This window comes from Arvicanthis niloticus, chromosome 5 (assembly GCF_011762505.2).
Source record: "Arvicanthis niloticus isolate mArvNil1 chromosome 5, mArvNil1.pat.X, whole genome shotgun sequence".
Lineage (NCBI taxonomy): Eukaryota > Metazoa > Chordata > Mammalia > Rodentia > Muridae > Arvicanthis > Arvicanthis niloticus.
Window position 1 is genome coordinate 75,764,535 of NC_047662.1, and position 13,645 is coordinate 75,778,179.

Sequence of the window (13,645 nt, forward strand, 5' to 3'; positions counted from 1 at the left end):
AGAGCAATAAGACAAGCATAAGATAACAAGGGGACACAAATAGGAAAGAAATAATTCAAATTATCCTTATTTTTAGATTTTATGATTTGTATATATTAGTAACCATAATGAGTCTACCAGGAAAGTTCTAGAGCTGTTAAATAAATTAAAAAAAAAAAAAAAAAAAAAAAAAACTAACCCACAAAAGCCAGTAGCCTTCCTATATATGAAAAACAGACTGAATGAAATAACAGCAAGAATAACATTTTCATTACTCTCAAAAATTATCTTGAAACTAATCTAAACAAGTAAATTATTTGTACAACAAAAATTTAAAGCACTGATGAAAGAGATTGAATAAGGCATTTAAAGATAGAAAGACTTCCCATGAGAGTGGATTGATAGGAATAATACTGTAATAATGTCCTTCCTGCCAAAATCAATCTAAAGATGCAAAGCAATCCTCATCAAGATTCCAAAATGATTCTTCACAGAAATTGAAAAATTATATAAATTCTTATGCAAACACAGGGATTCACAACTGTTCAATGTGAAAAAAAAAAACAAAAACAAAAACAAAAAAAAAAGCCTTAGAGTCCTTTGTCCTAAAAGGAATGGCTATGTACTCAAGGTTCAGAGGGCTAAGTAGAGGAGAAGAAAAGATTATGAGAGTCAGAGATGGCAGATGACTTCAAGCAAACAGTGTTTTTCAGAGACAATAGGCCAGAAGTGAGTATAAATCCTTATCAATTGCAACAGCATGTACAAGACATGTACAAGCTCAGGCCAGAAAAAAATCCCATCATGGAGTAGAGAGGCAAGTGTCTAGCTAGTTTCAAACCTAACTGAAGAGCTATTTGTATTCAAATGCTGTTGAGACAAGGGAAGCCATTTCTCTCCAATAGCTTGTAGCTGCAACCTATAGAGCAGGCCTTGTGCCCAGGTGTTCAGTAGTCCAATATTGGGTTTGACAGATTTAAAGAAGGACAATGAAACATGTACAAACACACACACACAAACACACACACACACACACACACACACACACACAGAGGGAAGGAAGGAGGGAGGGAAGAAAGGAGGGATGGAGGAAAGGAGGGAGGGAAGGAGGGACGGAGGGAGGGAGACAGAGACAGTGGGTGAGAAAAAGAATAAAATTGGGAAGATATGGCAAGAGTTTGTGACAGGCATGATAATTGTAATATATTATATAAAATACTCAAGAAATTAATAAAATATTGTTTCACAAATGTGGTGAAAAATAAAATCTTTATTCTTTTATTTATATGACTAAGTTTAAAATTATGTATGCCTTAAATAATAGGACATTAGCTCATGTATATTTCATTGTAGAAGAGATTATGTTACAATTTGTTTTATTATACAAAAGTGAGAGTAAATACCAATAACTATACTTATCATTTTGTTAAAAGACTAAACTTTATGTCCTGTATACAAGGTGTGTATGTGTTTGTATGTGTACTACTTATTAATGTGTTTTAAAGGCATTAATAAAAATTTTCTATTATGATGTGAAGTCAGAAGAGAGACTCCTCCTGTTGACTTGAGAGAAAAATCTTAAGCTCTTCTGGTTTACTATGTTAAATGTTCAAATTTGAAGAGCAGAGTTCAACTGATCTTATGAAAAAAACAGAAGCAGAAATATTCCTGCCATTTTCTTTCTTGTTTTCTCCATTGTTCAGCCTTTACAGAGAAACATGTTTAATATGAGGTCTCATCACCCACTGCTTAGTCAGAAATACAGGGTTTTTTTTTCTTTTTTTTTTATTAGATATTTTATTTACACTTCAGATGGCATCCCCTTTCCCCATTCCCCCCACACCCCCCTTAGGAAACCCCTATCCCATGCCCCCTTTTCCTTTTTGCATTTATACAATTTTTAAAAATAATGTTAATCATAGGCTTTATAAGTTTGGAATTGTTCAATCAGAAGTGTAACCCACTGACCAACCTAGATATAACAACTATCTTTGACTGGTGAAGATACTTGAACCTCTGCCTCCTGTCTCCCCCCTCTTTCTCACTTTCTTCACCTAGCTTCTCCTCTCTTTCTTCTTCTCCTCTTCTTACTCCTTTTCTTCCTCTCAGTACTCCTCCTACCTTAGCTCCTCCTACACATCACCCTTCCTGTTAAAATGAAACTTTTCTCTCAAAATACAATTAGAACATAATTACGCCAATTTGTACCAGTGAGGTACAGGATAGTCCTAATACCCAGTCCATCCTTTTGTTGACTAACCAGCTCCTCTGTCATCTATTCTAACTAAAACATGTAGTTCTGAACCTGGCTTTAGGATGAATGTCAGCTGACGACCATCCACTCAAGTCTTTTCTCTTAAGGTCAATAGCTATATGTTTTCAACCCCATCAGAAATCCAGAATGACTGAGTTAACTATAATTGTGGGAAGCACAAATAATAGTTTCTAAAACTTAGCCAATTTATCGAGACCTCTGAACACCTGGACACTCGCTCTACTTCAAAATGTTGGAGCATCTGTTCTTCTGCCTTCTGGCCCAGGATCATCTGACAGACCTTAGTGCTGCAGAATTATTAAGGGCTGATTACTCTGTCTAGGCAGATATAATCAGTCGACTATTCTGCAAGTGTGTCCTTTTCTGGACAGTAATTTGTCTGTAGAAGGAAAGTGGCAATTCTTGCCTAGTGGCTGTCTCACCACAACTGGAGTAACTCCAAGGATGCTCAATTTCTTCTTAGAATTTAACATAGGAAGCTGTCCGGAGCAGACAGGTCTCTAATGAAAATGAACATTAATACTGAAATGTTTGTCATGTCAATTCTAAGGATTTCTGATGTTTTGAAAACCAGCTATCCATGTAAGGTAATCTGGACTGTTGCCTGTTAACTCCACTCAGCTATTTCTAAATAAAACATAGAGAACACCCTTATAATAAACTCCAAGTCATGAATTTGCTATGGTCCCTTAACTCACAGGCTGACCATCTCAAATCAGTTAAAAAAGTTAAAGAAGGACTGGGTCTAAGCTTTATATTCCTAAATGTGTTATACTGTTACTCCCATGGGCATTGTACCAGAAATACAGGTTTTAAACATCCCAGAACACTTGCTCTCAAGCTGAGATTCTCCCCAGATGAAGATCTAACTCTGGTCTTAGTTCTATTATCCCATCCAACAAAGAAAAGTTTTCTTCTTTTGGGTACTTTTAAAATATCAGTTCATCTCCTCGAGCCTCCAAAAACCATGACCCAGAGTCTTCAAAAACTGTGTCTACGAGTCTCTAATGTCTTAAGACTATGGGATCCTCTAAACACATCACACTCTGTTTGTAACACAGATTCTGATTTAGTAAGCCAGAGAAGAGTCTGTATGTATGTCTACATTTGGAACAAGTGTCCTGGCAATGTTGATGCTGGACAATCAGGGTACATATTGAGGCTCTGAAGGCTTCACCATAGCTAGAAATGAGGCACCAGCAAGTTTACGGATACCTTAAAAATGATAATATCAAGCTCTCCTGATTTTAACAACACAGATGTCATAAGACAGACTAAAAGACTTTTAACCATTCTAGTCTACCCTAAGACTACTACCTCCATGATTTCAGTCATAGTAGGCAAACCGATAAAATGTATCCATTTGATAGTTTTTAAGCAATTAGTTATATTGTGAAAGATTTTAAAGTTACTTGTTTATCTGTTAAAAGAAACAGTTTTTTAATTGTACTAACGATGCCATATTCTAATAAAAGCTTTCTGTGAACCAAACTCTGATGACATTTGAGCCTAAATACCATCTCAAATGATTTCAAAAGACTTTTAGAATGTATTTTCAATAATGAGTATATACCTGTCATTAGTAACAGAAGCTTGTTATGAAGCAAATAATCATGCCTGTTTCTTCTGACAGTAAGTGTTACCTCTGTGCTTTGAAAACACTACAGGGAGAGCACCCAGGTTCCCTGAGGATTCACTTCCACTGCTTGTGTAGAAAACTAATGTTTTAAGACTTGTGCTTAATTGTTCATTGCAAAATGTATAAGAAGATAGAGACAGATTCATGAAATCCCTTGAATATCAATGAAGGTGTGAAAATAATGAATTCATTAAGATAGGTGACTTAGCAGGAAACAGCTCAAATTTATTAAAGACTAAAATCCCCGCTGCATGCCCTAGATAGTTTAAAAAGAAACGTCTGCTGACATCAAACATGTAGTCCACATGGATGAAATTAGCTCAGTCTTCATGTTACAGTTTAAGATTTCATAAAGTATGGCCTGTGGTTAAATGATGTATGTTACATCCAGGGGTGGTTTATGACTTTCTAATCTCCTCAATATTGTACACTAGTGTTTTAACCATGCTCCTCCAAAGTTCAGTCTGGTCTTAATAACCCATCCCCCAGTTTTGCAGCCCACTTCACATTTTGATTCCTAATAAACAAATATTTGTGGTGTGTTTCAGGGTACATTTGCCTCATGAGAACATTCCATGAAGAAAGGGACTGTATCCGTGGACTTAGTTAAATGATGCTGGGTGGAGTTTCACAAAAAGCACTAAGATCTTTTGTGTTTTCTAAGTCAGTGACACTTGATGAAAACTTAATGGGCACATTTGTTGAAGGGGACAATTCTACAAAAGGGTCTCCAGAAGTATTCTTTTTCACTCCTCCCTTTTTCTGTCCAGGGCCCCCAAATGCTAAAGCCTTAGTAAGTTTTCAGATAAGCAGGAAACAGAGAAGACAGTGGAAGGAAAGACAGCTTCAAGCACTCCAGACCTTCAGTCTCTGAACTTCTTAGAGAGACGAGGCATAGACTTGTCTAATTGGAGACTCCCACAGACAAGGAGCATTTATTTATCTCAACATCTTCCTGCTTCCAGGATTAGAGGCTTTGAGAAACAAAACATTATCAGGACCATGATCTCTTTCTTGTTTCACTGACTTCACTTTGTTTGCAGCCATAACAAGCATGTCATTTTTTCTGTTGTAAGCACACATGACGCATTCACTCTAATCCTGCATTTTAACAGGATCGCATGCCTTAGAAAACCAGGGGCATTACAAGATTATGATAAAGAGTTCTGTTTCCTCTTAGACTAAAATAGATATCCTGAGTATTTGATTTGTGGTATATCATTATGTTTGATATGTAGTTGCTCTCTTGCTGGGGTCTAAATTAGTATCTTTATTAAATTCCCTCAAAGTGGCATTTTACCCACTGTGTTTACATTTAGAATCATCCCTCATGCTAAAGTCTGTCACAAAAAATGAGAAAACTGATTTACTGCCTATTTCTTTTCCAAGTGTGGTAGCTGAGACCCATCTGTCAACAAAAATAAAACACACACACACACACACACACACATGCTTTGTTCCTTAAGAAAGTTGGAGCACCTTATTCCATTACTCTAAATTCATTTTGAATGGATTATAGTACTAATACTGCTTTTGTTCTTTTGTCATACTTGATCCATAATTTTTTTTTCAGTATATTCTCTGCACTTTCAGAAAGTCAGGATGTGTTTTATTTCAAAATGGCAACTTACACAATAATATTAGACAGAAACAAACTTTTAAGTAAATATTTTACTTAAAAGCCACAATTTAAGCGTTTCATCTAAGATATGGGCTGAATAAATTTAAAATACTTTGGCTTGAGGACTTCACTTCCCAAATATACAAATGCATTAATCTATGATTAGAAACCTGGAACAGTTTGAGTAACAAAAGCCTGTTAATCAGTTGTTTCTCTTCGGACTCTGAAGAGACAAGTATTTATTCAGATGGTATGCTGTGCATTATAATACCTGGCATATATGAAAATACAGAAGGCCCATAGCAAAAGGTAAGAGAAATGAGAGAGAAGGAAGAGGACAAAGGTGAAAGTCTCCATCCACGTTGTTGCCTTCTCACACAGTCCTTCCTTGGACAGAAGAATAGAAGCAACACACCCATCTCCCTAACTCACGACACAGGCCAAGGCATCTAGCTTACATGCCTAGATCTCCAGTTTACATAAAGCTTACCAGCCAGCCAGGAGCACTGAGTAACACCTGACTTAGTTAAAAATACCTGGTAGTCTCTGCAAAGCTTGTAGCCCTATGAGGTAAGTCATCAAGAGAGAGAAGGGAAATATACGTTGGAAGAATCATGAGAAGACTGGGTTCAGAGTTGTGTATCTTATATACAGAAGATCAGTTACCAAAAGCACCAAGTCAATCAGGCCTGGGCTCCTGTCCCTCTATAGCCTCCAGACAGGCAATGATTTACACTCATAGTGATTCACACTTTTTTTTTTTTTTTTTTTTTAGTGTTTCATGAGTCCATTTAGAAAATTGACAATAACAATATTTAGATCCAATTTGTCTTGTATTAGTGATAATTTTTAAAACTTAATCTCCCTCCTAGATGTATACAGTACCTGCAGAGAAGTAAACAAAGGCTTCAAGAAAAGATTTTCTGCCTCACTTCTTCATCGATTTTTTTTGTCTGGACTTCCTACCAATCACCCATATATCCCAGCCTGCCAGCCTATGCTACACAATGGTCATGGGGCAGTCCATTCTGGAAGTGTATAAACAGCAGCATGAACAGGACCACAGGACAACTTCACCTTCAGAATAATAGGAAGGAAAAAGCCGAGCATCAGTTTTAAACCAGGTCACCATACCTTAGAACTGCAATGAAGAGGGGTTATTTTTTGTTTAATATATTTTCATTCTCATTGACAAAGTTAGTGTAAACGTGGTAAGAATTTAGCCTATCTAGAAAATTTTCCATTTACCAGATGTTGCCTGGTTTTTCTTTTTGTTATTGTTCTTTGTTTGGTTTTAAAGGACAACATTTTTCTGTGTAACAGTTCTAACTGTCCTGGAATTCACTTTGTAGACTAGGCTGGCCTCAAACTCATAGAGTCTTCTGACCTCTAGACTGATGGGATTAGAGACATGAGCCACCATGCCTGGCTTATGTTTTTCCCTTTTACTAAAGCAAGACACTGATGTAGATTTCACTGTACATACAGATGCTGAAGCAAGCTATAGTTTGCCTTGTAGAAACCACATATATTCCAGGTTTGGAAACAAAAACAAAACAGATTCTAGTCTATGGTCTCTCACTCTTCTCAGCAACACTTGAGTGAAATCATCTACATTTCTCTATTTCTAAATTAGTTCCCCATACCCTGTGACAACCTTCAATGTTCCCTTCAAACTCTAAGCCACTGAAGTTCTAGTCATATGGAACTGTGTTTTCTATGTGAACAAAACACTAATTGAAAAGTGGAGAAGACATCCTTCAAATTACTGTTTAATCACTGATTTGAAATTGTATATGATAAAAAATGCCACTAATTTATTTCCGCTTATTGTGTATGTTGACACCATCAAAGAGCTACACCATAAGACAAATCCCCTAGTGGTAACTTGGCCAATATTTGAGATGCCACATACTAATAAAGTTATTTATTCAGGGGAAAAATTCATTCACTAGTCACAACACACACACACACACACAGAGAGAGAGAGAGAGAGAGAGAGAGAGAGAGAGACAGAGAGAGAGAGAGAGAGAGAGAGGCTCCACCTTCAGTCCCTGGTTTTTGTTGGTTTCATACAGAATCCTCATTCCAAGACTAATTCCTTCCCTTCATTTAGGTCTGATTAAATGTCACCTCTTTTGTGAGTCCTGCCCTTATTCTTTATCTATAGTCACTGACTTTCATATATTATTCATGTATTATAATTTGTCTGAAATCATCTTGCTGTTCTAAAAACCATAAAGATGAGATCAAGGTGTTAGCTGAGATCAAGGTGGGTTCCTGCTAAGATGAGTTCTATGCCTCTCTCCTAGCTTCAGGAGCATGGCCAGAGAGCTTTTGGCACCCATGGGCTTATAGAATCACAACACCAATTTTTGCTGTCATCACGATGTGGAATTCTCTGTGTATGTGGATTTCTGTCTCCAAATTTCCTGTTTACATAAGTCACATTGTTCTTAATGGTCCACCACTTTTTATCATGACTTGTTCATAGTTACATCTGCTATTGGCATGTTTACAAATAAGTCACATCATAAAGCACTGAGTATAAAGTTTTCAAATGAGTGAGATGCCATTTAACCCTTTTGAATTTTCCTTTTCAAAGCTGCCTCAAGCAGAGTTTCAATATTTGTGTTTGCTTATTCATCTAACAAAATTCTAACTTGGAATCTTCCTGTGACATACCAAGAAATGACATATATTAAATATTAACTTGAAATGTAAGAATGTTATCTATAAGAGTTTATAAGAAGAGTTTAGAAACATATTATAACAGTATTCAAAGGAAGGTCCTCAAAAATCACTAGGAAACCATGTAAAATTATCAACTCTTATCCAGCATGCGTAAATAAATATAAGATTCTACATTTCTAATAAGTTCTCAGACAACACTGACATTGCTGGCTTCTGGGTATTTGAATAACACCAGATTAGGAGGCATGTTATAATAACAAAGGGAAAGGATTAAACTAGTAATAGAGTATATATTTGTGAGAAAGATTGCTGAGATTTAAGCTTCAATTACTTTTTTCTATTGATGCCTGTAAAAAACAGGTATTTTGTAAATACATGCTGTGTCCTAAGCTCAAGCTTTATATAGGAACTTCCCATTCCTCCTGCTTCTTGTAGTTTACATGTGACTCTCATATTCTTAGTGGAAAATGGACTGAATTCTAAGATGAATCTAATACGTCAAAATTTGGGCTATATTCTGGAAGGTGCAGCCTGTGGTTGAAAACAAGGTAGACTGCCTACTGACCTTCTCCTTTTCCTATTCTACCACACCCAGTGCCTAAGACTCATCCCTAGTACTGCAACAGATCACCAGCTGTAGTCTCTCTTCTTCCCTGCCCATATCTCCTGGAGATCCTAAAGAACATCCCCTCCTATCTTCTGTCCCCTGACTGTTGCTGTTTCTCAGCCTCCAACACCAAGTATTTTCTATAAACTCACCAACTGAACAAGCTAGTAAAACAGGTAAGATACAGACATTACATTCTTCAAAAATTAAGGAACTAGAGGAAATAGATAGTGAAGAATAAAACAGGTACTCAACGAAACAAACCCAGAAACCAGTACCTAGAGCTATAATCAACTCCAAACCAGATATATAGACACCAACATAAGAACATAATTAATAACAGCCAGGTAAATATGTCTCCACTAAAGCAAACCTATCCTATCACAGCATTCACTAAATATTCCAAAATACCCGAGGAACAAAAAAAAATTAGCTTAAAGCCATGTATATGACCAAGATTGATGTCCTTAAAGAGAAAATGAGTAAATCCCTTAAAGAAATCCTGGAATAAAGGAAACACACAATTGAAAGAAATTAACAAATTCCTTAAAGAACACAAAAATTACTAACAAACAGAGAAAGAAAATGAATAAAACTGTCCAAGATCTGAAAATGAAGATAAAGGTAATGAAGAAAACAACACATTTTTACAATAGTTTAAATAACTGAAAAATATCTTGAGGTAACTACAACAAAGCAAGTAGAAAATTTATATGATAAAAACTTTGTTTTTGAAGAAAGAAATTGAAGATGATATCAGAAGATGGAAAGATCTCCCATGCCCATCAGTTGATAGAATTGACAATATTGAAAATGTAGAAGACTATAAGATACCTGAATACTTGAAGACACACCAAATGCAGTTTACATTATGATATGAACAAATGCTGTGGGAGAAAAGGAGTGGTGGACCATGATGGATTGAATGAGAAACATTTCCCAGGAATTTGAATACATATCCTGCAGTTGTTGTACTGTGTATAGAGAAATTATGTCATTGTGAAGAGACTTTGAAGGTAAAAAGACACAATCCACTTCAAAATTTTATCTATTTCCTGCTTAATTCAAAACTGTGCTCCATGACTGTTGCTTCAGCATCCTGTTGCTTCAGATCCAACATGATGACAATAGACATAACTTTGGCAATCTAAAATAAATTTTCATTTCCTTAAGTTGATTTAGTCATGTCATTACAATGACAGAAAAGTAACAAACACTTTAAAGGTAACTAAAAGAGGGTCAAAGAAATCAAGAAAGAGTATTTTAAATCCTTGAATGAAAGGAAAATTAAAACACAATACAATAAAAAAATGGGAAAACAACAAAAAATCCTAAGAGTGAAATTTATAGACATCAACTCCTACATCAAAAAAAAAAAAAAAAAATCAGAAAAAGCACAGATAAACCATAAATAACGCAACTCAAATTTAGAAAAGCAAGCACAAAAAGAGTACAAATTCAACAGCTGGCAATAAATAACAAAACTCAAGGTAGAAATTTAAAAAAATACAAATAAACAAAATACAAATAAGCAATTAACATAAGCGTTGGTTCCTTGAAAAGAATAACAAGGCCAAAAGACACTTGGCACAACCATCTAAGAAAAAGAAAAGAAGGAAGGAAGAAAAGAAGGAAGGAAGGAAGGAAGAAAAAAGAGAGAAAAGAGAGAGGAGGTAGAGAGAAGAGAGGGGGAGGGGAAGAACGGAAAGGAGGAAGAAAGGGATGATCCAAACTAAAAGAATCAGAAGGGTATATTATAAGAGATATCTAAAAAAAATTCAGATTATTTCAAGGAAATACTTTAAACATCTATACAAGTTTAATTTAGAAACTAATTACCAAAGTTAAACTACCCAAAAATCAACAACATATATAGATCTACAATAATAATGAGAAAAGATAAAAGTAATACAAAGCTTTCCAACAAAAGGGGGTCACAACATGGTTTCAGAGAGTTCAAAAATTTTAAGGAATTTCTAAATTTAATGCTTCATAACTACTAAAAAATAATAAACAGATGTAGAAGGAACACTTCAAAACTACTTCCATAAATCCTGCATTATTCTATAGCCAAACTAGAAAAAAAATACACATGAGAGAGGGAGAGAGAGAAAGAGAGAGAGAGAGAGAGAGAGAGAGAGAGAGAGAGAGAGAGAATGATGATGATGGAAGAAGAGAGGAAGGGAGGGTGAGACAGAAAGAGGGGGGAGGAAAGAAGGAAGGAAAAAGGAAAGAAGGAAGGAAAAAACTTTAGGCTAGTATCTATGATGAAAATAGATACAAAACCTAAAACAAAATACTTTCAAACTGAATACAGGCATGCATCAAAAAAGATCTTCCATCACCAGGAAGTTGGCTTTAGGTCATAAATGCAGCAAGGGTTCAACATATGTAAGTTAATAAATATAAATAATGTAAATGAACTTTAACAAAAAAGTCACATGGTTATCCCAGTAGCTACAGAAAGGCCCCCTAACAAACTCCAACATATCTTTATAATATAGCATTAGAGAGATTAGGATTGGATCCTAAACATAATAAAGGTTATATATGACTATGATTGTTTGACAAAGAATGGCAGCTATAGGTCCATACACAGTAGCACTTTTAAAGATGTGGCCTTGTTGGAGTAGAAATGGTCTTTTTTGAGGAAGTGTGACACAGGGATTGGACTTTGAGGTTTCAGATTTCTCAAACCAGGCTCAATATCTCATTTTCTCTTACTGTTGTTTGCTGATATGGCCTTAGGACTTTCAGCTACCTCTTCAGCATAATGTCTACCTACATGCCACTATATTTACTGTCTTGATGATAATGCATTAAACCTCTAAACTATAAGCCAATGCCATTTAAATGTTTTCTTTAATAAGATGCTGTGGTCATGGTAACTCTTTACAGCAATGAAAATCATAACTAAGATAATTACAAACCCAGAGTCAACACCACCCTAAATGAAGAAAATCTCAATTTGATCCCATTAAAATCAAAACCAGACAAGACTCTATTCCTATTATATTTTAATATAATTCTTGATGCACTAGCCAGAGAAATAAGACATGAGAAGGAAATTAATTTGGTATAAATAGAAGTAAAAGAATCAAGCTGTCCCAGTTTGTGGATTATAAAATTTGTCTATAATAGATTCAAGAAATTACAGGATCAAAGTTTTATAATTATCAACACTTTCAGTAAATTATATGAATCAAACTTAACGGTCTGAGGCCTGCGAGTGAGTGCACCCAGGAGCCCCCCAGACACATTCTGGGGGATCCATAGACCCCATAGCCAGCACTAGCACGCCCCTTCCGCCGCTCGCCCCTCCTGCAGTCTGAGGCCTGCGGGTAACTGCACCCAGGAGCCCCCCAGACACATTCTGGGGGATCCATAGAACCCATAGCCAGCGCTAGCACGCCCCTTCCGCCGCTCGCCCCTCCTGCAGTCTGAGGCCTGCGGGTTAGTGCACCCAGGAGCCCCCCAGACACATTCTGGGGATCCATAGAACCCATAGCCAGCGCTAGCACGCCCCTTCCGCCGCTCGCCCCTCCTGCAGTCTGAGGCCTGCGGGTAAGTGCACCCAGGAGCCCCCAAGACACATTCTGGGGGATCCATAGAACCCATAGTCAGCGCTAGCACGCTCCTTCTGCTGCTCGCCCCCCCTCCGGTCTGAGGCCTGCAGGGTCTGAGTCCCAGACCAGACCTCTACCAGGTCTGCAGTTGTGTGGACCCCGGATTCCACCTGAGACATACTGGAAGGTCCGCTCAACCCAGAGCCACAGAGGAACAACTGAACTCAGAGTGTCAGACAACATACCCTGAGATATCCAAGAGGAGACACTGCACCCAGAACAGCAGACATCTAGCTGGACTGCTACCTTGGAGGCACCATATCCTAAGGCATCCTAGAGATACCACTGTAATCAGGGCAGCTGGAAAAAAACCACAAAGACATCTGGACTCCTAGAAGACCAAACAAAAGCAAGACAACTGGAAAGACAGGCTTTAATCAGAGACAGAAGTATAGGTAGCACTAGAATTAACCAGATGGCAAAAGGCAGGCGCAAGAACGTAAGCAACAGAAACCAAAGTTACATGGCATCATCAGAACCCAGTTCCCCCATCATAGCAAGCCCTGAACACCCCATCACACCAGAAAAGCAGGATTCAGAATTAAAATCACTTCTCATGATGATGATAGAGGACTTTAAGAAAGACATAAATAACACTCTCAAAGAACAGATAGAAACCCTTAGAGAGGAAACACAAAAATCCCTTAAGGAATTACAAGAAAATGCAACCAAACGGGAGAAGGAATTAAACAAAACCATGCAGGATCTAAAAACGGAAGTAGAAACAATAAAGAAATCACAAAGGGAGAACACCCTGGAGATAGAAAACTTAAAAAAACGATCAGGAGTCATAGATACAAGTATTACCAACAGAATACAAGAGATGGAAGAGAGAATCTCATGTGCAGAAGATACCATGGAAAACATTGACACAACTGTCAAAGAAAATGCAAAATACAAAAAGCTACTAACCCAAAATATACAAGAAATCCAAGACACAATGAGAAGGCCAAACCTAAGGATAATAGGAATAGATGAGGGGGAAGACTCCCAACTTAAAGGACCAGTAAATATTCTCAACAAAATTATAGAGGAAAACTTCCCTAACCTAAAGAAAGAGATGTCCATAAATATACAAGAAGCCTACAGAACTCCAAATAGTTTAGACCAGAAAAGAAATACTTCCCGCCACATAATAGTCAAAACATCAAATGTACAAAACAAAGAAAAAATACTAAAAGCAGTAAGGGAAAAAGGCAAAGTA